The sequence below is a fragment of the Culex quinquefasciatus genome, chromosome 1 (genome assembly GCF_015732765.1).
Source record: "Culex quinquefasciatus strain JHB chromosome 1, VPISU_Cqui_1.0_pri_paternal, whole genome shotgun sequence".
NCBI lineage: Eukaryota > Metazoa > Arthropoda > Insecta > Diptera > Culicidae > Culex > Culex quinquefasciatus.
The window spans coordinates 113,893,520-113,920,314 of record NC_051861.1 but is presented as its reverse complement, the minus strand read 5'-3'; the positions used below and the strand labels follow the sequence as shown (position 1 = coordinate 113,920,314).

At 29.5% G+C, this 26,795-nt stretch overlaps 2 protein-coding genes and 1 non-coding gene across 3 annotated transcripts in view; 1 reads left to right on the top strand and 2 right to left on the bottom strand.

The window, feature by feature from the left end:
- The window catches only part of LOC6045627, a 342,844-nt gene that overhangs the window by 150,818 nt on the left and 165,231 nt on the right, over positions 1-26,795 (bottom strand). The window lies entirely within an intron of this gene.
- Positions 1-26,795, top strand: part of LOC6048774 — a 307,506-nt gene that overhangs the window by 119,882 nt on the left and 160,829 nt on the right. The gene's annotated exons all lie outside the window — the stretch shown is intronic.
- Trnai-aau lies at positions 668-741 on the bottom strand. The gene has a single exon. It is a non-coding gene; the product is annotated as a tRNA-Ile (tRNA).

Below are 26,795 nucleotides of genomic sequence, written 5' to 3'. Positions count from 1 at the left end.
AGTTGAGGGTTAAGTCGGTTATCTCACAAGGAGACCGAACCCTTAAAAGCTGCGGCAATGCATGAACTGGGTTGCATTTAAAACATGTACTAATGCTATACCACAAATCAAAAGCATGTAGAGCCCAGCCCCCGAAGCTGCCAGCCACCTCAAGATCAGCGGCGTGCGGGCCCTGGCGACAGCATTGACATTCACTTTCGATTTCGATTCCACACTTGGCTCTTAGTTGGGTGGTTTTATTTCCCTGTTTACCGTTACTTTAATAAAAAAAAATCGTGTGAAAAATTATTCAGAAATTTGGAAAATATTTGAAAAATCATAAAAATATATTATTTTTAAATAAATCAAATTTATCACAAATAAAAAAATAACATAAATTTATTTTTCGATGCACTTTCAAACAAAGTAATCAAGTTTCACGGTAATTAGGCTCCAACACATCCAACAAAAAAAAGGGCATTCCAACATTGAACCCGTGTACCGCTCCGTCAGCTGTTGTTGTGCGCCGAGTTCCGCCTTGGGAGTGAATATCTGTCATGAAAAGATCTTGGGGTAGCGATCGAGCGAGTAATTTATTGCCCGCAATCATTTTATTGCTGACCTAACCAGAGTTATCAAGCTTCAAATGAACACCAAACAAATCGAATGACAAGAAAAAAAAAGTGTCTGGCTCCAGAGAGGATCGAACTCACGACCTTCGCGTTATTAGCACGACGCTCTAACCAACTGAGCTATGGGGCCATATGAGGAAGGGGCGAGCTAGAACGTTGTTTCAAGCTGCGGGCTGCGGATGGATTACTGCGCTAGAACAGGCGAGCAGAACGTGGGATTACCTCTTGCGGGCTTGAGGATCGATTACGTGACATGAACTGGCGCGCAGATCAGGCCATCGGCGTTGGATGAAGCGATTTGACGAAATTTATGATAAAGTGCTCTTGTAGGTAGTTCAGAATGTTACTTGAACAGCTATGAGATAAAATGAGTGTTGATAATTTTTAAATGAAAATCATAACAAATACTAAAAGTTGATTGAAATCTAGTGTAAACAAAGAGTCTATCCTGCTCGTTCCTAATGTAAACATCAACTGACGTGAGCAGGATAGACTCTTTGTTTACACTTCGGCTTCGGCCCTATTACAATGTTTTGCTAGAAATATTACGTAAATTGTGTTTAACGTGGTAGTGTGTAAAGAATTATTTGAACAAACCACTAATAAAAAAAACAAGTTTTGAGTTTTTTTGAAGGTCCAACAAAGTTTTAAAGTTTTTCTTTTTGAGGTTTTTTTTGAAACCCTATACTCAAGGCACTTTCGAAAACACGCAAAAAGCTCAAATTTAAATTTTTGTTTATTTAATCTTGAAAAGCACTCTAGGAATGTACAAATTATTATTCTTGGAAACTACAGTCCAGACTCGAAAAAAATTGACTTCGAAAAATGGAATCACGAAAAAAACATTTTTTTCGTTGTCTAATTTTTGATTGTTGAGCTTAGGTATAAACTAGGACCCATAAACTACGCTAAAGTGATTTAAATGTTTTAAACCCAAGATGGCGGCCAATATGGCGGGGTCGAGATATTGAAAAAATGCATTTTATTATTTAATAGGCAATCAACCATTCAAATTTGACTAAAATTGGGTCGCAGAACTCGAATTTGATGTTTTAAACAATAAAAAGAAGAAGAAAAAAACGAAAAAATTGATTCAACTACCCGAGGTAAAAAATATAAAAAAAAAACAAAATGTAAAAAAATCAAAAATAAAAAAAATACAAAAAGTCTAATGCAAACCTTCGGATAATCGAACTAAGGATAATCGAAATTTCGGACAATCGAGGCTTCGGATAATCGTGAATAAAATGATTTATTCGCTGTCTTTTTATATGATTTTCAAAACTCCTAAATAATTCTTAAATGATTAATAATCCTAAATAATTCTAAAATAATTAGTGAGAAATCGTATTTGGAACTCGAATTGGTTGCTGAAAATAATTTTTTTTTAAGTAAGATAAGAAATAAGATAAGATTTGAAAGTTAAAAACAATAATTAAACTCGATACAGCAAAAGAGTCGATGACTTCAGTAGTATTTAAAAAAGTAGCAAAAAAATTAATTTATAAACTTTTGATCTCATAACAAAATATTGTTTCAATGTTAAAATTATGACCAAAAGAATCTACACTTTGCAAAAATTTCCGAACCAAAATGGCTTTAGTTATTTTTAATGTGTAAATTATGTTTGAATTGCATTAATGGTAATTTTAGTAATAATTCTTTAAATTATAAAAAAAACATCGAGAAATCTTTTTTTTTCTGCCAGACTTGTAAATGTTTTTGAAAAAAAGTTTTACAAAAATTGAGTTGTTTTTCTAGAATTTCGCATTTTCTACGAAATTTGAATTTTTAGCTTAAGTTTAGGACAATGCAAATTTTTTTACCGAGTAAGACCTGAAATTTTTTTTTGATGACTTAGCTACATTTTTAAAAATATTTTGTTGATCGGACAGCCGTTTAAATTTAAGAGAAAAATGAGTTCTTCTCAGTGTCACTTAATTAGCCGTTATTTTTTTACTGACAAACAAAAACAATGATTTTCAATGTTAAAAAACGAAACATTTAAGATTTATTTTGCCTTTTTTAATTAAATATATTTTCTAAATTTTAAAATCAAGCCTCACATTTCACAAGGACCTAAATCACGTATTTTGAACAAACTAAATTATTCCATAATTTCGTTGCCGGCCAGCAGGTATCGGATTAAAAACACACACACTCGCACACAGTTTGGAAGAATTAATAGATTTTTTTGGTATTTTCGTTTCATAGTTTTTTATTGCTTTTTAAAATTAACACTCTCTAATTTTTAATTTTGCTTTTTTTAAAGCATATTTTCGAAAATTATTTTTTATGTCGAAAGTCGGATCACTATTTTAAAAAAATCGATAAAAATAGATACTAAATGGGTAACAATTGGAAAAACTCTTTTTCACCATTTTCAATTTTGGCAAGGCCAATATATCAGCATCCAAAGTGACATCACCATTGTTCAATCAAGAATATTACAGAAAATGTTATAATCATGAAGAAAAAAGAAAAATCAGAAAAAACGACAAAATCGAAAAAAAACATGAATATTTGTTGGACTATTTTTAATTGTGTGTTTTTTATAAATCATAAGGTCATGGTTAATAACTCTATAAGTTTAAGTCCCTGGACTCAAACCAAATTTTAGGGAAGGATTAAAATAGAAATTTGAATACAAGCCATGGGTTCAATATTTCGATGAGAAAAAAGTTTTGCGAATCCAGCTGTTTTACAATATTTCTGTAGTTTTAAAAATATATAAATATTGACGAAAATTTAGTTTTCTCGAAAAAAAACTGATTGCTGCACACTACAGCGGAATTTAAAAAAATATCAAAATATTTTTTAAACGAACTATAGTATGCAGGAAAAATAGGGACATGGCGTTACATCGTGCTGCCATCTGGTTTTTTGAAGTGCAAGAGTGGAAATGTGCTGAGTCATCGTCTGAAAATAGACGGCGTCCTATCTCGCCCAGCAAAATGAAGTCGATAAAATAGTCGGTTTCGATGAGAAAAAGTGGAAAACGTGGTCTAAAAATAGCGACGCCATCCCCCTATTCACCTCAACTTGATATGAAAGGTTTTGAATAATTTTTGCAACGGCCTAATTTAAGAGAAAAAAATTAAGTTGCCAAAAATTTGTAACAAATTTTTATTATGATTATTTAAAAAAAATGAAATTAGTGTTTTTAAAGTGTAACAGTTTTTTTTCTGATCACAGTGATCACCACCCACAACCTTGCCGAAGACATCAAATAGATCAGAAAATCCCTTCTGTAAATCTATAAAGATTGTCGAATATTTTCCAAGTAGGTACTTTTGCACAGACTTTGGACACGAAGAATTGATGAAAAAAGGTTCATACAAATCAACTACTCTACTGTAACATCGCCACCTACAAGCCACAAGCCACCTTAATGAACCAAATATTGGCCCTTCTTAAGTGCCCCACGGATGCTGTCGCAAGCCATAAAAAAGGGTCACTTTCAAAGTGCCCATCACCCAAAACCAAACCAAGCCGCACAAATCCACCCAACAATTTATAACGTCTCGTACAAATTTTACAAAGTGTTCACCTACATTGTATTGCCCGACTGCCTACCTGCGCGTGCACACGTGGTCGTAATTCGTGTTATTTGGAGATCTCTCTCGTTGTAAAAAAAACGGCCGACCATCATCACCGTCGCCGCGTTCAAAACATTCCAACTTCAACCCACTATAACGTGGTCGTCCCCTTAATGATGGGTGCCACTTTCCGCCACCGCTGAAGACAGGTGGCGCACACGTTACCAGTCGTCGTTGTGAGCATGTGGTCCAATTTGGCCATAAATGGCCACCACTTGCCACGACCTAACGGCTCCATCCCTCTGCAGTCCACTGACCAAGAATTATTGCAGTAAAAAGGTGGTCAAAATTGAATTTGAGAGATATTTTTATCACTTTTATTAAAAATTAACAAAAAAACATCTTATTAAATTTATGTTTAAAACAAAAAAAAATAATTTTTTTAATGATCTTTAAATTTTGACCGCAAAAATCTTTAATTTTCTCTAATGTGCGCCGTGACCTACCGCAAAACACCAGCCTCTAACGCGTCGCGACGTGATCCAAATGTGATTATATCGCCACTGCTCACGCGCGATCAAGTGAGCGACCGCTCACTCACTCACCGGTGAGAATCATGTAACACTCGCTTCTCACCCTGATGCACTTTTGTCCATCGTTTTGTTGTGCACGTTAGCTGTGAAGATTTTCGCGAGCACGTTTTGAAGAAAGAAAAAACGAAAAAAAACGAGAGAATGTAAACAACGCGGAAAACGAACGCGCGTGTGAGAAACCAAAACAAACGTCAAAAGCGGGAGAGTGAGTGGCGATCGCGAGAGAGATCGATGAACGAGCGCGAGCGCGATGCGCTCAGGCGCTCAGCAAAGAATCGATGAATGACGATCAGTTTCGTTGTTTTGAAACGTTTGAATGCGAGTTGAGTGTAAACAAATTTACATAACCAGAAGTTAACTGTATTAATGTTGGAGAACTCTCACTCGAAAGCTCACTTCAACGTAATAAAATTCAAATTCTAACATCACTTCAAACCAAAATAATGAAGAGTAATTGAGAAGAGCACTTTCCCATATGGTAAATTTCTCCTTCTTTCCCGAAAATAAGATAAAGACCCAGGAAAACAATAACAAACAAACCTCCCCTCTTCCCCACACATCCTCCTCCTCCTTCCAAAGTATCAATTTTTCAATTTTGTAATCTGCCAGTTCCCGTAATAATGACCAAGGACGGGATGATGAAGAGTGAAGGGGAGCGTTCCTGCTCTTCACTTTCAGGCTTGTTTACCATCATTATCGCGTATTTTTGCCAGGTAGAAACGTGCATACACATCTAACCAACTTTCCCGCGCCGCGCCGGTTTTAAGCCGGGCTAATTTGCACATGGTGAGATGGTGGTGGAACCCTTTGAGTGCCAAAAGAAAAAAAAAATCTGTTTCAAATTTATTATTTCGCCTTATTAGCTCCCATTTTTTTTATTGACAATAACTTGGAAACTTTTGATCCGAATTTCAATGTCAAAAAATATTTTTTTGTGAAATTCAAAAATAAGCTCAGAATTTCAAATCACGATTAACATTTCAATAATCGTGATTTGAAATTCTGAGCTTATTTTTGAATTTCACAAAAAAATATTTTTTGACATTGAAATTCGGATCAAAAGTTTCCAAGTTATTGTCAATAAAAAAAATGAGAGCTATTTTTATTTTTGGACAATTTTATTTAAAAAAATGGACACAATTAAAAAATTAAAAAAATCCAGCGCTGTTTCAAAAAATTCAAAATTTATGTCCATTTTGCACAAATAATAACAATTTTAGTCCACTAAGTCCACTAAAACATAAAAAAAACTGAAGAAAGAGAATTTGTCAAAATCTAGTTTTTTGTGACAAAAAGTTAAATAAAAAAACAAACATATTTTTTCCCGTGTACTCATTTCTTTCTGAAGAGTCCTACTGATAACCTACAACTTTGCCGAAAATACCGAATCTCTAGATGAGTTTTTTTTTTTAACTTTTCATAGCAATGGAAACATGTATGGAGAAACCAATGATGCAAAATAGATTATTTAGACAAAATAGATTAATGGACAAAATTTAATCCGAATGAATTAAAAAAACAGAATTAAAAATTGCGATTTTATTTTAAAAAGCTAGAAAATTGCTCTGCGTAAGCTTCACTAAATAATGTTGATGACGATTGTATGACTCAAATAGACAACATGTCGAATGCCAAAAGGTCGAATGGACAAAAGCTCGAAAGTGGACAAAAGGTCGAATGGACTAAAGGTCGAAAGGACACAGGTCGAATTAAAAAAAATATACAAAAAAACTTTTTATGTGAGCCTAAAAATATTCCAACCATTATAATTTTATAAATAATTGAAAAAAACTTCATAACAATCTAAAGAGATATATATATTTTTTTAAAACATCCGCTAATATTTTAAAGAATGGAAAAAAATCACAAAAACATTACGAAAGTCAAGAATAGATTTAAATAAAACTTAAAACATATTTTAAAAGCCGAACTTTTTTTTTAAAAAAAGAACTGCTCATGTTTGAAAGAATGGAAAAACTCACAAAAATATTATGATAATCAAGAATATGTAATTTTCCTAAATAAAAATTAATTTCCAAAATATTTCAGAAGTTGAACTTTTTTAAAGAATTGCTCATGCAACTCATGTTTGAAAGAATGAAAAAACTCACAAAAATGTTACGACAAACAAGAATAAGTTGTTTCTAAAAATAAAATAAAAATTCAGAAAATATTTAAGAAGTTAAACGTTCTTTTCAAGAACCGCTCATATTTTAAAAAATGGGATAAATCCCAAAAACGTTACGAAAGTCAAAAATGGTTTTGAAAAATAAAATTAATCTTGAAAAATATTTTAGAAGCCAAACATTTTTTTTTAAAGAACATCTCACTGGAAAAACTCACAAAAATATTTTGACAACAATATTTTTTCAAGATTTTTTTAGAAGTTTATCATTTGTTTGATTTAATCACATTCGACCTTTTGTCCTTTCAACGTTTTGTCTATTCGACTTCATGTCTTTCGACCTTTTAGCATTCGACCTTTTGTCGCACATCCGTTAATAACGCTTTCCCCTCTTCAGAATTGGCCTGAAAAATCAAGGTTAAATAAACTTTTTTTTTATCTTCAAATTTAAACTTTTTCAAATTTAAAGGATTTTTTTGTAAAATTCCTTTGTTTAATACCGCAAATAGTTTTTAGAGATTTTTTTTTATCCTCAAAGCTTAAATATTTTGGAAACAAAAAAGACTGGTGAAAAAATAATTTAAAAAGCTTATTTTATTGAAAAGTTGAACCCAGGGCTTTGATTTACATTTTTATATTTTTTAATGTTGAATTTGAAAAGAAAACCAATTTCATAAACAAGTTACTGTAAAACAAATTTGAATTTATTCAACAGATGATTTTTCATTCTATTTTTTTTTCAATCAAAAATAAGATTTTTAGGAATAATTTTCAGTTTTCATTTTATAAAAAAAAACATAAAGTGTTTTGAGAACAAATTTTTGAAGGTAATTCTATAACAAAGTTTTTTCACTTTGCAGATTTTTATAAATATTAAATTTAAATATACCGAAACCATTTACTACCTTCAAAATCAACCCTGCCGTGGGTTATGATAATTAAAAATTAAACTAACAAACTGGCATCTTTAACCACCATATTTCAGAGTTTTGTCAGATAACCTTTCTGATAAAAAAAAAAAACTAATCTTGATGATCTGGCAAGCCCACTAGACCACTACTTAAGTGACGTTTAGCAAACTTGTCGAGATCGAAAATATATGTTTTAAAGAAATTTTTTCTAAAAGATATTTTTAAATTTTTGATTGAAATCAATTTTGTTGAACTGGCCACCCTGCCATGGGTTATCACTTATAAAGTGTATTTAATTTATTCAATTATTCAGAGATTCTGTCATTCTTGAAAAGAAATCATTTTAACAAAAGAGACGTAAGCAGTTTCGAATATTTTAAGGGCCCGCAGCGGATTTTTAAAATTATTTGGCAGTGCTGCCAGTATTTTCAGTTTCATTAAGATATTGAAGTTATCTAATTTATAACTGAAATTGTATTGTAAAGTAATACAAAGATAAATTGCACAAATAAAAAAAATGATTTTTTTTAAACTTTAAATTAATTAATTAAAAACTTCAAAATATGAAAAAAGTAATGGCCTTTGGATATTTTATTTAAATGTTTTGTCCCTCCCTCCCCCCCCTCTTTTCAAAACATCCTCAAAAATTTATATTTTTATTGTAAAAACTTTAAAAATTTATAAACTCTTAAAAATACATTGCAATAACTTTTAGTTTTCTTAATTAAAAGACACAAAACCTATCATCATGTTTTATTTAAATTTGGAAAATTTTCGGCAGTAGCCTTACTATTATAATTAGTATTATATTAATCATTTTGTGACACTTTTTGCCTATTTTTTTTTAGCAGGCTTGAAAATTCAAATATAGTTTTTTTCAAATATTCCTCCACCTCTTTCTCAGAAAAACAAAAGTTTTAAACAAAATTGAAATTGATTGAAAATCAAAATATTGATAAATTGACAATAATGAAAAAATATTGTTAAATTTATATATTGATAAATTGATAAATTGATAAATTAACAAATTGATAAATTGATAAATTGATAAATTGATAAATTGATAAATAGATAAATAGATAAATTGATAAATTGATAAATTGATAAATTGATGAATTGATAAATTGATAAAATGATAAATTGATAAATTGATAAATTGATAAATTGATAAATTGATAAATTGATAAATTGATAAATTGATAAATTGATAAATTGATAAATTGATAAATCGATAAATTGATAAATTGATAAATTGATAAATTGATAAATTGATAAATTGATGAATTGATAAATTGATAAATTGATAAATGGATAAATTGATAAATTGATATATTGATAAATTGATAAATTGATTAATTGATAAATTGATAAATTGATAAATTGATGAATTGATAAATTGATAAATTGATAAATTGATAAATTGATAAATTGATGAATTGATAAATTGATAAAATGATAAATTGATAAATTGATAAATTGATAAATTGATAAATTGATAAATTGATAAATTGATAAATTGATAAATTGATAAATTGATAAATTGATAAATTGATAAATTGATAAATTGATAAATTGATGAATTGATAAATTGATAAAATGATAAATTGATAAATTGATAAATTGATAAATTGATAAATTGATAAATTGATAAATTGATAAATTGATAAATTGATAAATTGATAAATTGATAAATTGATAAATTGATAAATTGATAAATTGATAAATTGATGAATTGATAAATTGATAAAATGATAAATTGATAAATTGATAAATTGATAAAATGATAAATTGATAAATTGATAAATTGATAAATTGATAAATTGATAAATTGATAAATTGATAAATTGATAAATTGATAAATCGATAAATTGATAAATTGATAAATTGATAAATTGATAAATTGATAAATTGATGAATTGATAAATTGATAAATTGATAAATGGATAAATTGATAAATTGATATATTGATAAATTGATAAATTGATTAATTGATAAATTGATAAATTGATAAATTGATGAATTGATAAATTGATAAATTGATAAATTGATAAATTGATAAATTGATAAATTGATAAATTGATAAATTGATAAATTAATAAATTGATAAATTGATAAATTGATAAATTGATAAATTGATAAATCGATAAATTGATAAATTGATAAATTGATAAATTGATAAATTGATAAATTGATAAATTGATAAATTGATAAATTGATAAATTGATAAATTTTTAAATTGATAAATTGATAAATTGATAAATTGATAAATTGATGAATTGATAAATTGATAAATTGATAAATTGATAAATTGATAAATTGATGAATTGATAAATTGATAAATTGATAAATTGATAAATTGATAAATTGATAAATTGATAAATTGATAAATTGATAAATTGATAAATTGATAAATTGATAAATTGATAAATTCATAAATTGATAAATTCATAAATTGATAAACTGAAAAATTGAAAAATTGATAAATTGATAAATTGATAAATTGATAAATTGATAAATTGATAAATTGATAAATTGATAAATTGATAAATTGATAAATTGATAAATTGATAAATTGATAAATTCATAAATTGAGAAATTGATAAAAATAATAAAAATGTTTTTTCTGGCACTCAAAGGGACTACATCGAGAAGAATCACACACTCCATTTCACCTGACTGAACCCTTCTTAGCCGATACAAGTCGATTACGGCAGTTCGACAGTCCCCACATCCCAAACCCAACCGCATTTCTCCAACATCTCACATCCGCAAAGCACTCTCACTGCTTGTTCAAGCAAAAGACGAGAAAGGTTCGCGTGTCTCGTTCGATCGGTTCCGTTGAGATCTTGCAAGTTGATGTTCCGGACTACCTCCGCCGCCACTCCACACCCTGCTCCAGATCTTCACCACAGAGAGAAACGGCGATCTTCCAGAAGCGCCACGATCGCGGTAGCAGCGCCCCCTTCAACAGCTGCTTCGCCTACTCCAACTCGATCTTGATCTACTGCGCGAGAGCGCGGGTACCGTTACGACCAGGTGTTCCAAGCTCTGAGTTCCCGAGCTCTCTTTTTTTGAGAGATCGCGCGGTCCAGCGATCGTGGGGTCGAGCCTCCAAGAGACCACACCGGGCTCCACACCTGGAGATTCGCGGTCCGGCAGTAAGTCACCAACGGTGGCCAGGACAGGTTGCGAAGCGCGCGCGTTTGATCGCCACGAGAGTTCTACGCGAACTGGGGGTTCTGAAAATCTTTTTTTTTTTTAAGAGTTGTGCAAAGTTACGTGTGTGCGCTCGCGCGGTAGAATCTTCAGCAGCCTGTGTTCAAGGCCTGCTGCGTCGTCGTCGTCGGTTCTGCAGTTTTTTTATTGACGTTTCTATTGTGGTTCCGCGCCGTGTGCGTGCGAAATTGTGTTGCAGTTCGTCCGAGTGTCGAGAATTGAGTTTTGTGGGGGATGTGTGGCGCAATGACTGCAAGTTCCGCGGTCTAGGTTGCTGAAATTGGGGTCTCTGCTGCAGAGATTCTGCTTCTTAGTGCAGGCGTTGTGTGTTACCTCAGCGTTGGTGGAGTTCAAGAAGAGTTCAACGCGCTATTGTTTTCAAGGTTCTAATTGGAAACGTGGAAATTGAGTGAATTTTCCGAAAATCTGTGAAGCTTCGAAAAAGAAAAAACTTCAACAAAGGATCGGACCACCGGACAGCTGCCCAAGATGATGACTTCGACTGCGTCTGCTGTGGCGATCATAGGTGAGGAAAAATTGCGCAAAATTGGTCATTATTTCACTTACTCATGTGAAAATCAAGAAAAAGAAGATTTAGTAGAGGCCAAGTGCAACTGCCCACTCTGGTAAAAGGTTAATTATGGGACTGTGAAGTCGCGTCGGGAGAAAGGAAGATCGATGCATGTGACGACCTTAAGAGTTTCAGCGTAATTGTGGGTTGTGCTCTTCTCTTAAGTGGAGGAGCGATTTCCAGTGACAAAAAAGGCGAAAATGTGGTCTTAACTGCTTAGGGTTGATTTGCGGGGCAATTTTGAGTAATTTTTAGAGCATGTAATTAAAGGGTTAAAAAGCATGTAATTTCACTTACGTTTCACGTAAAGGTTATTTTGTGACATTTATGAAAATCAGATTACTGTAATGTGTCTCATTTTTGTGTTATTAAATGTTTTTTTGTTACTTTCTTTTGGTTGGATTTGGAAAGGTTGAAAATTTGGTTGGTCGAATACTACCTCTTCATTGAGTAATTTTATCTTAAAAAATTCAAAAATGATGAAAATTTATCAGAAACTGATGAAATTTCACCAGGTCCTATTGTATATTACACATTAAAAAAAACCGTCACAATTCCCAGATGAATATTACCATCATTTCTTCTGTGTATGTCTGAAGTATTTTTTTTTTGTGAAAATTCCTGCTTTTCCCATCGAAGGTTAATTTATACGTTTTACTAGATTTGGTGTTTACCGTGATAGAGAATTTTATCCCAAAATTATATAATTTAATGATATTTAATATTTTGAATTTTTATTCATGGTTTTCATTGGCCATAAAAGTTCTACAAATTTTTGGAAAGTAGATAAAGTTGTTTTAAAACAATAAATGTTTTAAAACAATAAAGCATTTTGAGAAAAAGCCGCTTTGTGACAAAAAAAACTGAAAATCAAATAAAAACAAAAAAATGAATTTATTTCACATTTGTTTCATTGTGATGAAGACTTGCTAAAAAATATGACTGAATTATTGTTCACAATAAAAAAAAACATATTATTTTCTTGTATTCCTACATATCAAAACAAAGTTTAAGGATGAGGTAACAAAGAGTTTAAATTTTAAAGTGAAATTTTACCTCTTAATCAGGAGTGCCCCAACCTGTTGGCCTTGTGTTTGACTAAAGTTGAAAAAATACAAAATTGATTAAATAGCATTACAAAAATATTCATGTATCTGATTTTTAATTTTTTTCTGTCAATTGCAATGAAATACTCAGTAACCATTTGCTTTAAATAAAATCAATGGTCTTTCTCTTTGTGAATATTTTATTAACTTTTCTTATGTGATAATTCGTACTTTATTTTATTTTTGAAAAATATAATTTTATTTAAAAACTATTATTCAAACCAAATGTTATCCCTGAAAAGTTGTTTTGAAAAAATCAACTTAATTCGTTATTTCGAAAAACGTAAGACTTGAATTTCAAGTAAATGCAGTAAAAACTACGAGAAATATTAATTTTTGCTGCAAATTTGTACACCGCAAAAAATGTAAATTTGGAAGGTGTAATATTAGTTCTTTTTCAAAATATATATTTAACAGTTTTTCATAGCAGAGTTTTTCTTGTTTGATTCACTTTCTCAAATATAATTGAATTAAATTTTAAATTCAAACAAAAAAAACAATAAATGGATTTGAAACAAAAAAAAAAATTATGCATAAAAAGACCACAGCCAAATAAAAAAAATAGGTTGAAAAAGCAAAATTTGACTGCTAAATACACTGATAACAATTGTGTTGTAAAATGTGGGAATTCGACCCATGATTGATTTTTTTTAACACTCAAATTATTAATTTAATTTCTCATGAAGAGCCTTGAACTAAAATAAAGACTGATGTAATTTAACTTAAAATAACGTTAATTTTTGCATTTGTAGGTCAAATAGAACGTTTTTAAGATTTCAAAAAAAAAATAATTTTGGACCTCACATCGAAAATTCACGCGGAATAAACACAGCGAAAAATCGTGAGTAAATTTGGAAGGTTTAAAATTATCTCTTTTATTATGTAATATTACCACAATTTAGACTGGAAAAAGTGGCATTACAACAAAAAAGTGCTAAGTTTACAAAGTTTTGAGGTAAAATTACAAATTTTTCTGATAACAGATGTACTCATTCCCAGATGTAATATTACCATGTTTTTTCACTGTGTAGAAAAAAAAACTATATTTTCATTAATATATTGATATTTTGATTAGTGTTAACACTTGCACTAACTGTCACAATGTATTAGTATTTTTAAAAGAGTTTTTATGCGAAAAAGAAAATGAAATTGGGTTTTAATTTTTTTTAGTTTTTGTCGAAAGTTAAATTTTTCACTAGCCACCTCACCAATAAAAAAAACAAATTAAATGAAGTTTCCATGAAAAAATGTTTTTCTTGGCGACAGCTTTATAAAAAAAATGTCTCAAAAATTATCCAACTATGTTTTTTGCGAGTTGACATTGTGATGAGAGAATTTTGATTTACAACTTTTAAGATACGCCTTAATTCTATTACACTCAAAATTATGTAATTTCACCTAAAATAATGATGTAATTTTCCAAGAAAAACATAAAAATAGACGAAAATTACACAACACTCATGTGATTTTACTCACTTTTTGATGTAAAATTACTTTTTTCTGATAAAATGTCTGAAAGATGTTACATCCGAGATAAAAATGTAATTTCACATCAGAAACTTGTAAATTTATTTATCCTTTTCTATGTTTTTTGAACATTTTTGCTTGTAAGATAAATTTTCACTTTTAAATTGGCAGTTTTCTATCTTGTACATAGACATAAAATCGATGGTCAAATTGCCGAAGAACTCCTCAATAGTATAACAATATTTCCAAATATTCTAGAATGAACTGTGAGGAGATTAATAATTGAAAATTGCGTTTTTATCGTTGAATAACCATGTTTTTAGCAAGTGGATGTTTTTTTTTAAATTAAATTCAAATTATAAAGTTCAAAATTAAAACCAAAAGCTACGAAGAAATTTTTATTTTTATTGAAGTTTAAATGTAAGATTTCTCTGATATTGAAAAAAAAATTGTCACAAGCATGTCAAATATTTTAACTTTGCGTGAGACACAGCACTATTTGAATTGTTTGTTGCATCGTTAAATGTGTAATAATCTAACTAAATTTTACATTGCTGCACATAATTTTGTTCCAGTCACAAATTATCAAAACTAACAAGAAACTTCATTTATTCAACATCAAAAAAAGTTTTTAAATTTGAAGAGGCAATTATTTTTTAATGTTTTTAGAGAATTTTATCAAACCTTATTTTAAAGTGGAATATTGTCTTAAAAAACGGACTATTATGTGTGTGAGTGTGTGTGATTCAATCCAATACCCGCTAACCGGTAGCGAAATTATGGGAAAGTGTCAGTGTAAACATATTAATAAAAAGTGACAAAAGTCAAGAAAAAAAAACAAAAAAAAAAGATTATGTTTTGAGGATGTAGGGTAGGGTAGTCATCAATGAGACACTTTTGGTTTTCAACTTTCAACGATTTTTGTATTTTTTTCATCAGCATGTTTTAATGAGCTTTTTGTTGCATTTTCTTTCTTTTAATGAGTTCTAACATTGATCAAAATATGAGATCGATCCGACCTCTACAGCCAGAGCTATCCAACTGTCTCATTGTAGACGCACTTGGCAGGAACAATGAGACAGGTGGGGAACAATGAGACACTCTACGAAAATCAATACTTTTCTAGTAAAACATCATGTTTTTGTATTGTTCCATTGCAGGTGACTTACCTTGAACATTTTAAAGCAATTTTGCCAACTTGAAACTTTAATTAACAAAAGTTATACTAAAAAGTAAATAAATTTAGTAAAATCCATTTATTTATACCAAATAACTATATATTTTTGGCTAAATGAAGTCAAACCTCAATAAATATGCCAAAAATCACTTCCAATTCATATTTTGAAAGATTTCCCTAGATTTTGAAAAGTTTAATGAAGAAAAATCAAAGTGTCTCATTGTTACCCATGGGCTGAAAAGAGTGGGGAACAATGAGACAGCCCTGGATTCTGGGTATATTCTTAATTTTGGTCAAATCTAATGAAAGGCCATTGTAGCCCAACTCATGCGCTATGAAATGGCGAAAGAAATTTGGAGAAATATTAGTTTTTGTGTTATTGGCAGCCTATGAGCGAAAATGTAATTTTCAGTCATAATTTACTTTTACACCCCAAAATCAAACATTTATGAATAACTTTGCAAGGGAGCGTCCACAACCAACGCCACTATTATGGCAGAAGTGTATCCAGTAGACACACCTTTCCTCAAATTATGAGCCTGATAGGTTGAAACTACGACTTGTGAGAGCCATTTTATCATTGTTCCCCGTGTCTCATTGATGACTACTCTACCCTAGGTTGTAAAATAAGAAAAAGGCAACAAATAATTTATAAAAATGAGAATACTGAAAAAGGAGGAAGCAAAATAAAAAAATAAAAAGTGAAGCAGTGTATATCGAAATAAGGAGTAAAGGGTCAATAAAAAAATGATCCAATCAATTTAAATTGTGGAAAAACAAAATCAATAAACCAAAAGTGACACACCTTTCCAACTCCTGCTAAACTTTCTTCCCAACATGAGCTCGCTTTAATTTAAATTCCCTTTCGCCAAAATCCGATAAAATACCAATAAATTCAATATCCTCACGCATTGGACACGTGTTTTTTCTCGCCGCACACACTTGTTAAATAATAACAAGCCGAATCCGTAATCCGAAATCGAAACGCAAAAATCCGCGGCGACCAAACAAATCAGCCTTGTCTTGGTCACGTCACGTCAGTGTTTACGATCATCACCTCGTCAGGAAATTACCAATTCAGCCGGCGGAAAACGGAACATAAACACCCCAGCTGATCGGCGAGCCCAACTCACGTGTGTGTGCAGACACCTTGGAAGAAGCCGCGCCAAATTAATGCAGATTGAGAAGCACTCACCTGTAAAGAGAGAGGAGAGAAAACGATGAAAATCAATTAGTGACGTTTAAAAAAAACCACTGAAAGTTTTACAGAAGTACAAAATCATAACAGAAAAATTACAAAAAATAGAAACAAATTAAATGCAAAACAAGTTAACACCCTTCAGGCACTTTTCAAAAGTCCGGAAATTTGTTAATCAAATGAAACCAATCGAAGAAAGCAGACGACCGCGCGCCGTCGGCGCACCCAAAACAAAAGCTCGAAACGTCAAACGGTAGCGCCTCTAGCGGTTTCCAACCGAAACTTAAAAGCATCAAAGAAGGCGCGACGAGACAAGAGGAGAAACCGCGCCAAATTGATTCGATTTTGTTTGGAATGGACAATTTGTTGGCTGACTTGCGTGAAGACTACTAAAGCAAACAGAAATGGTTTTTGGGGACCTTAAGGGGCAGACAGAAGAAGAAGCGGGGTCTTGGAATGATTGAGATTTTGGGACAATTACTGGCGGTGGCAGTGACAGTGGCGTTGTACAGATGTGTCCGACGCAAATTGCAGCAATTTGTTTGTAAAACCCCTTCGATTTTGCATAACAGAGGGCGATTAACTCTTAAAAGTCTTGAGATATCGTTATGTAACATAAATTTTGATTTTTTTTGTCGAGATTTCAAGGCAAAATTTAACAAATTAATTTACAAAATCAAACATATGCAATGAAAAAGACAATTTAGGTAACTTTACCATAGAGTAACCATAGGCTTACCATAACAAAACCATAGACTTACCATAAATTTTATGGTAATCCAATGGTTTTACTCAACAATCAATAATTTTCAACCCGTTCAAGTGTTAACTGATGCACTTTCAACACTTGCCATCACCGAAAGCACCAGCGGTAATTCGAATTAATCTTCGCACAGCACGTGTCGTCCTTTGCTGAGGGAAGTTTCGAACGGACCTTCGGCCGGCTGACCAAAGCCAACAGATGGCCGGTTCTTGGCCCTGAGTTTTACTAGATTGGAGAGGAAATTCGTCGATGACCGAAAATTAATCGTCCATTTGCAATCGGAAGATAAATTTGAGGAAGGCTGTTGGATTTTAGGAGTATTTTAAATAAATTTAATGATTTTAAAAAAATACAGAATCTTTTGTAAAATAATGCAAATTGCCAAAAATTACAAAAATGACAAAAATTACAAAAATTACAAAAATTACAAAAATGACAAAAATTACAAAAATTACAAAAATTGCAAAAATTACAAAAATTACAAAAATTACAAAAATTACAAAAATTACAAAAATTACAAAAATTACAAAAATTACCAAAATTACAAAAATTACAAAAATTACAAAACTTACAATAATTACAAAACTTACAATAATTACAAAATTACAAAATTACAAAAATTACAAAATTACAAAATTACAAAATTACAAAATTACAAAATTACAAAATTACAAAATTACAAAATTACAAAATTACAAAATTACAAAATTACAAAATTACAAAATTACAAAATTACAAAATTACAAAATTACAAAATTACAAAAATTACAAAAATTACAAAATTACAAAATTACAAAATTACAAAATTACAAAATTACAAAAATTACAAAATTACAAAATTACAAAATTACAAAATTACAAAATTACAAAATTACAAAATTACAAAAATTACAAAATTACAAAATTACAAAATTACAAAATTACAAAATTACAAAATTACAAAAATTACAAAATTACAAAATTACAAAAATTACAAAATTTACAAAAATTACAAAAATTACAAAAATTACAAAAATTACAAAAATAACAAAAATTACAAAAATTACAAAAATTACAAAAATTACAAAAATTACAAAAATTACAAAAATTACAAAAATTACAAAAATTACAAAAATTACAAAAATTACAAAAATTACAAAAATTACAAAAAGTACAAAAATTACAAAAATTACAAAAAGTACACTCTCAAAACGTTCGGTATAGATTTGCATCAATTACTGTTAGTTACATGCTACTACGAAACCGGAGGCAAAAAAAGAACATAAAAAAACCTAAGCTTAGTGATGTAAAGCAGTTTAACACACACAAGTTTCATGGCTAATAAAACATGATTTTTTCTGTTTGTTTTTTTTTGCCGCGACTTGGTTCGTTTGTCTAAGCGCTGAAATTAGACAGCAAAAACAAAAAACCGGTGACCAACTTGCGAGTAGTAAACAACGGCGCGCACACACACACACGCTAATTGATTGGTAGTACACAACTCTGGACTCTGAACAAAACACAGCGACTTAATGACGGTGGGTGGAGGCTAATTTCTGATTTTTTTTGTTTTCGTTTTAGCACACGAAGATATTTGTTATGGGCCGACCCCATTTTTGGGCGCAAATTTTTGGCCGTAATTTTGTGTGCCACTTTTGCTTTCATCGCGTCAAACTTGTCCATGTGCGTTGGAATTATCGCCAAATTAGCTTGTTTAGAGAGTTGGTGCTTTTTATTATCTCTCTCTCTCCTTTGAAGATTAGCCCAAATTTGGTGCAACGCGTATGTGGCGGTGATTAGAGAGATTAGGTCGTGACGAACGGGAAAAGAAGATTAGGACAAGGTAAACATTTAATGTTTAAAGTTAAATTAAGACGTCGTACCGTTTATGGTGTATCCAATGCAATAATGAACCGGAGCGTTTGGTACGGTATGTCCACGCATCCTTCCTTCCCTGTAGATTCCGTGGAATGTGATCCGTTCTCAGAATCCTCTCTGCGGTAAACACTACGCAGTAGGGCTAGCCGCTTTAATTTTTGCAATACATTTCCGGGTGATCTCAGATGTACTGCAATTTTTAATAATGAAAAAAATATTTACAGATGGTAAAATTAGTTTGAAAATTTTCGGAAATTCTGGCAACACTGTCAAAAGATATCGATTCTTTATTGGTCAAAATTGAATATGAGTGCAAGTAAGGCAATAATCTTTTTGTTTTATTTTGAAATTCTGATTCGAATTAATTAGTGTAAATCACCTTGAAATACTGAAAACGTAAAAAAAAACATTCTCATTATTCATATTTTTCCACGCCGCAAAACACCACTTCAATGGCTTCAATTGCTTCTTTAGAGGCCAATCACAAGCCATAAAATGGTCCAATTTCAAAGTTAATGGTTTTTCTGTCACCTCCTTAAGCATTGTTAAGCTAGAGTGTAAACAACCCACCCCCTTAAGGCGAAACGGGAGCTAGAACCAAATTTTGTCGTGATTTGGCGCATCTCACTTTTTGATTTTTTAAAAATCGATTTCAACGAATTTCAAAAAAACCATGAGCATCACGATGTTGCACATGTTCTAACGGATCACTGTAAAAAAAATCAAGTCTCTAAGTCAAAATATGAACAACTAGTTTAGTTTTTCAGTTAAACTCACGATTTTTATACTTCTCCATACGATTCCCATGGACTTTGCCGAAAATCAGAGGAGCGCAATTCCACCCAAGTTTTTGGTAATATATTCCATTATTCAGCTATATTTTTATATACCGTTAGATTCGTTAGAATGTAACGAACACGGTGGTATATATAAATCAATAGTTCACTAACTTTTATAACACACTTTTTGATTACCAAAAAATAATCAAATATTTGCTTCTCGCGCAACGCAACGGGCAACGAATCAAAGGAGAAACCTCAGAGACAAAAAAACTCCCGTGTGCCGTGGCGAGGCGCGTGGATTGTGCTGGCCGCACGCACACACTCTCATGGCGCGCAAGCACTTATTTTGAATTCATTCCTTGATGTGTTTGATTTTGAAATTATATTTTTTTTTATTTGGGGATATTGCGAGGTTCGGATATTTTTAATTACTACTTTTAATTATTACTAATTTTATTTACTAATTTATTATTGCTTCATTCCTTTGTATCTAAACAGAGTATAATTAAGAAATACAAATCAGGACTGAAAATATCAACATTCAAATGAATAAAATGTGATTATTATTTTAGTTAGACCAACTAAAGAATTGAAATTGGTCTTTGTCAAAGTCTTTGTTATTTTGATTAAAAAAAACAGTTGACAATTATCTTGGCTAAAAAGGCTAGTATGAATTTCAAAGAATGAATTTGTTTTATAAATTCTCAAATTTTCATAGAATATTGTATGTTTTTGAACGAACCAAAATTTTGTATGCATGTTCACTTCATTGGTTTTTTTAAAGAGAAAATGCATACAAAATTCCGCTTCATTAAAATAAACAATATTTTTTGAAAATTTTAATGTATTACAAAAAAAATCTAAAGTGAAAATGCATACAAAAAATCGCTTCGGTAAAAAAAAACGATATTCTGAGAAAATTTGAATATTTTACAAAATGAAACAATAATAAAGTGAAAATGCTCACAAAATTTTGCTGCGTTTGAACTCATATTTCAAATTATAAAAAATAGAATATTTTCAAAAAAATACTGTATTTTAAGATAATTTTTATATTTTTCGAAAAACGAACTCTAATAAAGTGAAATTGCATAAACAGTTTCGCTACATTTAAAAAATACAATATTCTGTGAAAATTTGAGTATTGTTCAAAAATGCCCAATAAAGTGAAAATGCTTACACAAGTTTGCTTCCTTCAAAAAAAAAACAATAATTTCATTATTTTTCAAAAAAAACTCTAATAAAGTTAAAATGCATACAAAATTTCGTTCATTGAAAAATACAATATAAATATTGCTTTGTTAAAAAAATGTAAATGGGCGAATTTGGTCCAAGGATGTACACAAAAATAAATACTAAAATACTCAAATTTTCACAGAATAATGTAATTTTTAATTTTTTTAGAGTTTTATTCTGTAAAATACTCAATTTTTCACTATTTTTGTATGCATTTTCACTTTATAAGCGTTTATTGTTTTGTTAATACCGTAAAACGGGGTGACTTTGATAGCCGGGGTGACTTTGATAGGTTTGCAATGAAGAGAAAATGAAGAGTACAATTAAAATACGTACGGAATGGTTCAGAATCATACTGACCGTGGTAGAGAAGTGTTCAAAGTACCTCAAGAAGAACTTTGCATAAAATTTTGAAATGTTTAAAAAGTAAGTTAACTATAACTAAGAAAATATTGATGAAAGTCATTATTTAAAACTTCTCAAAGTGTCATTTACTCAATGAAAATGATTTTCTCAATGAACATGATTTTGAATCGGGAAACGGAATGCATTTTCGGGTTCTTTGGACAATTTTCCACTAGGAGAATGTTAAATAAGTTTGTAAATAATAAATAATATGTGTCCTTGAAACACAATCAAAAAAATCTCCAAATTTATATGCAATTTCAGTTGAACAAATTTCATGTAAAATGTGAAAACTTGTGATTCAGGCTTTGTATTCAGTTTAAAATGCAATATAAATCGATAATTTTATAAACAAAATTAGTTTTAACAAATTTCAGGCAAAATTCCTACTTTTCAACAATTTTATGTAAAATTTATTAGTATTTTGATAAAAAGCTTATAAAGTTAGTTAACTAAATATAAACATTGATTTTTTTTCTTAAGAACTTTATCAGCTACTTTATTGATGGTACATTTAACGTACAAATATAGTTTGAACATCTTAAATATGATTTTAACAAGAAAAACTTTGACTATCAAAGTCACCCCGGAATTTAAACTAAGAGTTTTTAACGTAACTATTTTTCTAAACACTATTGAAAAAACTTTTTTTCCAAAATAGTGTATGGACTTTGTGTGGCCTACCCCAGTACATGTTTTAAAATTAATAATCTTGAGAAAAACCTTACCTGTTGAAAAATATTTTAAAAACAAATTGAAATCCTATCAAAATCACCCCGGTTACGGTACTTAAATTCTCATAGAATATTTTATGTTTTGAAACGAAGAGAATTTTTGTATACATTTTCTATTTATTTTAGGTTTTTTTTGGAAAACACTCCAATTTTCAAAAAATATTGTATTTCTTTGAACGATGCGAAATTTTGCACGAATGTTCACAAAATATTGTATTTTTGTAAGAACGAAAATTTGTATGCATTTTAACTTTATTAGAATTTTTTTGAGAAATATTCGAATTATTGTATTTTTTATGCATTTTCAATTCTGAGTAATTTGTATGCATTTTCACTTCATTAGAGTTTTTTTTGTAAAATACTCATATTGTATTTTATGAACGAAGCAAAATTGTGTATGCATTTTCACTTCATTGGATTTTTTTTGTAAAATACTCAAATTTTCTCGAAATATTGTATATTTTTAAACGTAGCGAAATGAATTTTTACTTTATTAGAGTTTTTTTAAACTCAATTTTTCACAAAATACCGTTTTTTTTTAAATATTCTTATTTTCATAATTTGCAATATGAATTTAAACAAAGCGAAATTTTATTTGCATAAAAAATTTCGTTTCCTTTAAAAAAATACAATATTTAGTGAAAATTTGATTATTTTACAAAATAAAGTACCCTAATGAAGAGAAAATGCATGCAAAATTCCGCTTCGTTAAAAAAAAACAATATTTTGTGAAAATTTTAGTATTTTACAAAAAAAAACTCTCATGTGAAAATGCATACAAAATATCGCTTCGGCAAAAAAGCAATATTTTGCGAAAATTTTTATGTTTTACAAAATGAAACTATAATAAAGTGAAAATGCTCACGAAATTTCGCTGCGTTTGAACTCATATTGCAAATTATGAAAATTTTAATATTTTTTAAAAATACATTTAAAAAATGCAATATTCTGTGAAAATTTGAGTATTGTTCAAAAATGCCTCAATAAAGTGAAAATGCATACATAATTTTGATTCCCTCAAAATTTTTTTTTTAAGTTTTTCTTAAAAAAAAACTCTTATAAAGTAAAAATGCCTACAACATTTCAATCCTTGAAAAATACAATATGAATATCACTTCGTTAAAAAAAATGTGAATGGTCGAATTTGGTCCAAGGATGTACACAAAAAAAATACTACTGCATTTTCACTTTATAAGCGTTTATTGTTTTGTAAAAACTCAAATTTTCATAGAATATTGTATGTTTTTAAATGAAGCGAAATTTTGTATGCATTTTCTCTTTATTAGAGATTTTTTTTTGGAAAATACTCAAATTTCACAAAATATTATATTTTTTCGAACGAACCGAAATTTTGTATGGATGTTCACGAAATATTGTATTTTTTAATGAACGAAATTTTGTATCAAAATTTACCCGTTAAAAATACCCGTATTTTTTGAAAATATTATAATTTTCATAATTTGAAATATGAGTTCAAACGCAGCGAAATTATGTGAGCATTTTCGCTTTATTATATAATAAAGTTATATATGTATTATTAGCCGGGACCGTGATGTAGGCGTAAGCGTGGTTGTGTCTCACCCAGTCGGCCTGGGTTCGATCCCAGAAGGTCCCGGTGGCAAATTTTGAGACGAGATTTGTCTGATCACGCCTTCCGTCGGACGGGGAAGTAAATGTTGGCCCCGGTCTAACCTAGAGGTTAGGTCGTTAGCTCAGTCCAGGTGTAGGAGTCGTCTCCCTGGGTCCTGCCTCGGTGGAGTCGCTGGTAGGCAGTTGGACTCACAATCCAAAAGTCGTCAGTTCGAATCCCGGGGTGGCGATTGCCTCAACAATCAAGCCTTCGGACACCTAGTTTCGAGTAGGAATCTTGCAATCGAGAACGCCAAGGCAATGCTGTAGAGCGAATAATTTGATTTTTGATTTGATATACCAAAAGATGCGCAAAGATCGGGCCTACAAGCTCATATTTTGAATTTGGGCATAGTATGCCCACCGGAACAAACCCTTGAATGCCCGCCAAAAAGTCATTTTGTTACATCCTAATATGTATAGATTCATTTTGTAAAATATAAAAGTTTTCACAAAATATTGCCTTTTTTTACCGAAGCTTTATTTTGTATAAATTTTCAGTTCTGAATATTTTGTATGGATTTTCACTTCATTAGAGATTTTTTAAGTAAAATACTCATATTGTATTTTAAGAACGAAGCAAATTTTTTTATGCATTTTTATTTCATTGGTTTTTTAAAGAGAAAATGCTTCCAAATTTCGCTTCATTAAAAAACAATATTTTTTAAAAAACTCTGAAGTGAAAATGCATACAAAGTATTACTTTGGTAAAGAAACACAATATCAAAATTTGAATATTTTACAAAATGAAACTATGATAAAGTGAAAATGCTCACAAAATTTCACTGCGTTTGAATTCATATTTCAAATTATGAAAATTAGAATATTTTCAAAAAATACGATATTTTGAGATTTTTTTTTTACGAAAAAATAACTCTTATAAAATGAAAATGCATACAAAGTTTTGCTACAATTAAAAAATACAATATTCTGTGAAAATTAGACAATTTATTTTTCAGTGAATGAAATTTTGTATGCATTTTAACTTTATTACAGTTTTTTTCAGAAAAACTCAAATTATTTGTTTTTGAAGGAAGCAAAATTATGTATGCATTTTCACTTTATTGGGGCATTTTTGAACAATACTCAAATTTTCACAGAAAATTGTATTTTTGAAATGTAGCGAAACTTTGTATGCATTTTCATTTTTTAAGAGTTATTTTTTCGTATAATACAATTTGTTTCACAAAATACCTTATTTTTGAAAATATTCTAATTTTCATAATTTGAAATATGAGTTCAAATGCAGCGAAATTTCGTGAGCATTTTCACTTTATTATAGTTTTATTTTGTAAAATATTAAAATTTTCGCAAAATATTGCTTTTTTACCGAAGCGATATTTTGTATGCATTTTCACTTGAGAGTTTTTTTTAAATAACAAATTTTCACTGAATATTGTATTTTTTTTAAAGGAAGCGAAATTTTTTATGCAAATAAAATTTCGCTTTGTTTAAACTCATATTGCAAATTATGAAAATAAGAATATTTAAAAAAATACGGTATTTTGTGAAAAATTGAGTTTAAAAAAACTCTAATAAATTAAAAATTCATAAAAAGTTTCGCTAGGTTTAAAAAAATACAGTATTTCGAGAAAATTTTAGTATTTCACAAAAAAAACCAATGAAGTGAAAATGCATACACAATTTTGCTTCGTTCATAAAATACAATATAAGTATTTTACAAAAAAAACTCTAATGAAGTGAAAATGCATACAAAATACTCAGAATTGAAAATGCATAAAACAAATACAATTATTCGAATATTTCTAAAAAAAACTCTAATAAAGTTAAAATGCATACAAAATTTCGTTCTTACAAAAATACAATATTTTGTGAACATTTGTACAAAATTTCGCATCGTTCAAAGAAATACAATATTTTTTGAAAATTGGAGTGTTTTCCAAAAAAATCTCTAATAAATAGAAAATGTATACAAAAATTCGCTTCATTTAAAAACATACAATATTCTATGAGAATTAGAGTACTAACAAAACAATAAACGCTTCTAAAGTGAAAATGCATACAAAAATTGTGAAAAATTGAGTATTTTACAGAATAAAACTCTAAAAAAAGCAACAAAATTGTGCTTCGTTGAAAAATTACATTATTCTGTGAAAATTTGAGTATTTTAGTATTTATTTTTGTGTACATCCTTGGACCAAATTTGCCCATTCACATTTTTTTTAACGAGGCAATATTTATATTGTAATTTTCAATGAACGAAATTTTGAATGCATTTTAACTTTGTTAGAGTTTTTTTTGAGAAATACTGAAATTATTGTATTTTTTTAAGGAAGCAAAATTGTGTAAGCGTTTTCATTTTATTGGGGCAGTTTTGAACAATGCTCAAATTTTCACAGAATATTGTATTTTTTAAATGTAGCAAAACTTTGTATGCAATTTCACTTTATTAGAGTCAGTTTTTTCAAAAATACAATTTTTTTCTCAAAATGCCGTATTTTTTTGAAAATATTTTAATTTTTAAAATTTGAAATATGAGTTTTGTTAAATTTTGTGAGCATTTTCACTTTATTATTGTTTCATTTTATAAAATGTTCAAATTTTCTCAAAACATCGTTTTTTATCGTATGCATCGTATTGTATGCATTTTAACTTAAGATATTATATACAATATTCTATGAAAATTAGAGAATTTACAAAACAAATTCATTCTTTGAAATTCATACTAGCCTTTTTAGCCAAGATAATTGTCAACTGTTTTTTTTAATCAAAATAACAAAGACTTTGACAAAGACCAATTTCAATTCTTTAGTTGGTCTAACTAAAATAATAATCACATTTTATTCATTTGAATGTTGATATTTTCAGTCCTGATTTGTATTTCTTAATTATACTCTGTTTAGATACAAAGGAA